Source organism: Suncus etruscus, chromosome 14 (assembly GCF_024139225.1).
Source record: "Suncus etruscus isolate mSunEtr1 chromosome 14, mSunEtr1.pri.cur, whole genome shotgun sequence".
Classification (NCBI taxonomy): domain Eukaryota; kingdom Metazoa; phylum Chordata; class Mammalia; order Eulipotyphla; family Soricidae; genus Suncus; species Suncus etruscus.
Genome location: NC_064861.1, coordinates 78,661,178 through 78,664,598, shown reverse-complemented (window position 1 = coordinate 78,664,598; position 3,421 = coordinate 78,661,178).

Sequence of the window (3,421 nt, the reverse complement as noted above, 5' to 3'; positions counted from 1 at the left end):
AGCAGTGGCACCACTATTAAAGATCCCCGGAAATGTCTTCACCTTTTAACAGATCCGGTAAAACCTGCTGCCTTGGCATAATAGACACCATCTCGCAATATCTTGCTTCAAAGTATATGCTGTTGAACAGAGTGCTGTAAGGATAAGAAAACTTATCAGTTCAGTGAGATTAAAGACTTCTTCAATAAGCTTGAATCTGAACCAGGGTATTCCTTGGGGGATTACTTTAAGGGAACACAGGGGCCACCAAGGCCACATCAGTGGTACTGGTAGGACACTATGCTGTACCAGGAAATGAACTAGGGGCCTGCACATATAAAGAATGTGTTCTTGTTCTTTCACCTAACTCCCCAGTCCAGGTATGCCTCATTTTAGCTGTTAAACTCTATGCTTTTGTTTGTTTTTGGACCATATCACATGGTGCTTAGGGCTTACTCCTGGCTCTGCACTCAAGGATCATTCCTGATGGGACGTTTGGGACCAAATGGGTGACAGGCTTGCTTGTTTGTTTGGGTCACCCGCAGATATCCTCAGGGACCGCTCCTGATGGCGCTCAGGGACCATATGTGATGCTGGAGATTGAACTGGGGTCAGCTATATGCAAAATAAGAGCCTTACCCCCTGTGCTATTTCTCCAGTGCCTTTGTCTTGAAATTACAACTCCAAACAGGGTTCTGGAATCTATGTAGTAAGATATCATCCTCTTTGGAGGACAATTGTGAAATGGTTAGTTATTATACATAAAAGGTTCGTTTTTTTATTTTTGTTTTTGGGTTATACCTGGCAATGCTCAGAGCCTTCCCCTGGCTCTGAAATTAGGGATCATTCCTGGTGAGGAACCATATTAGGTGCCAGGGGTTGAACCCAGATCAGCTGCATGCTAGACAAGTACTTTACCTGTTGTACTATCTCTCCAGCCCCAAGTAATGGTTTAAATAATAATATTTTCTAGTTTAGAAAAGAACATTCAAAACTTTATTGTATAATAATATAATATAATATTGAAATATTAAAAATATCTTTCAGAATCCCATCACCTTAAAAATATTTCATTTCTGTTTATTTCCTTGTAGACCTTTGCTATATGCCTATCACCGATATATATGCACAGAGTGCTTTGTTCTCTGGCAGTAGCATATTAAAAGAATTCTAATAATTTTCTAACAAAAACTCATATTTGGCTTTTTTTTTATTTGTCATAAATGCCTTAAGGTTATAAATGTCTAAATACCAAAAAACAAGAATGCTTAAACTCTCACAGTACCAATGGGAAGAGAATCTCCTGTGGACTGAGATGAAAATTAGTCAAAGGAAGAGAAATGCTGTTACCAGAAATCTAGTTTGCTTTTATAGACACAGATGTGTCCATGTGGCAGTTTCTACACATTTGTCAGTTTCTAGGAACTGAAGAACCAGAACTGAAACCTGACATGAATCTGTGTTGCCCCAAGCCAGGTTTGCTTCCATAGAACTTTCCATTCTATCCAGATTCAATCCATCACGAAAAGATGGGTAAGACAGAACTGTACCAAGCACTTGGAGATAGATGATCCTTGAATATTTCTGAACATTTCTTTATGTGATGATGATTGTGAAGGATCAGGACTTTCATTTCAAATATGAAGGAAGAATATTAGGAACGCTTGCTTATTGCTGCTGTTGTTATTTTGTTTGGAGACCACACCTAGCATTGTTTAGGGTTTACCCATGGCTCTGCTCTATGCTTTGGGAACACATGCATGGGGTAGGATTGAATCTGAGCCAGCCACTTGCAAGGCAAGAATCTAACTATCTCTCCCACTCTTAACATTTTAACCGTCACAATAGTAGATAGCTGAATCATTTGAGGTGCAAAAGCATCCAGGTTGTGGTTTAAGTTTCCTTACATCAGGCAGACAGTGAAGCTGTAGTTCCAATGGCGTCAGATTACTTATAGAATAGGCTTCTCTCATGACAAAGAATGGGGTTTTGTATCTGTAATTTTCCAAGAATCAGCTGAGGTGGCCTGATTGCCGGGTAAAACAACTTTTCTAGTGGCCTCAAATGAAAAACGTCTAATTAAAATATTGTAAGTGAAATTTACACAAAATTACTTTTAAGTCTATTCACTCATTCTTCCATGGACTAGAATCATAATAATGGGCCAGGGATATAACTTAACAATACAACACTTTCTTCCCACAGGAGAGTCCCTGAATATCATGCGCATGCTTTCACACACACACACACACACACACACACACACACACACACACACACACACACAACTCACAACTAGCTTAATTAAGTTTGACTTTGAACATTAACACGGAACTTTTTCAAGAGTCTAATTTTAGAAAATAACTATAATATTCCATTATGCATCAAAGCCAACAAAATATAAATAAACAGAATAAGCTAAAATAAGCTTTTTCTTTAACAGCTTTCTGTTGAATGTTTTCAGTTCTGCAAGGGATGTTTGAGCGAATCAATCAGGGAGCCCCACAAGCCCCCATTTCACAAATGAAGGAAGTGAGGCAGAGTGAGGACAGATTGAGTGTCAGAATGAGGACAGACAGAGTGAGGACAAAGCCCTGCCATTACAGCTGCTCAGGACTTCCGTTCTGTAGGAATAGAAACCCCACCTCACCCCATGGAATGCAGAAACCAATCCCCTAGTACTTTACTTCTCAGGCTAACTTAGTCCTCAGGCTAACTTAGTGGGGCTTGCACCCTTAAAAAGCACACATTATAAAATTAACATATTCATGTGCATGCCACATTATCAGCACATGGTTCTCCTACAGTTTACTATAAATTTAAGGTAATTAAGATGTTTAGGCTCTTAATTGCCAAAAAATATTTTCCTTTGTAACATTTAAAAGCATATGGGACCGGAGCAATAGCACAGTGGTAACATGTTTGCCTAGCACGCTGCTGACCCAGGTTCAACCTCCAGTATTTCATATGGTCCCCCAAATCTGCCAGGGGAGATTTCTCAGCACAGAGCCAGGACTAACCCCTGAGCACCGCTGGTTGTGGCCCCAAAACCAAAATAAATAATTAAGTACATAAATAAATAAATTTATAGGGCACATTAAAAAATAATTTGCTGGTCGAGGATGTAATACAGTAGTAGAGTGTTTGCTTTATATCTAGAGGCCCTGGGTTCCATTCCCTACACTGGAGGAAAAAGAGAATTAGCTAAATTCTCTCCTACAAATATTTTAAACATTTATTTTGGCTGCCAGCACAGAGCTTCTTCTTTTTTTTTTTTTTGGTTTTTGGGCCACACCCAGTAACGCTCAGGGGTTACTCCTGGCTATGTGCTCAGAAGTTGCTCCTGGCTTGGGGGACCATATGGGACACCGGGGGATCGAACCGCGGTCCGTCCAAGGTTAGCGCAGGCAAGGCAGGCACCTTACCTTTAGCGCCACCGCCC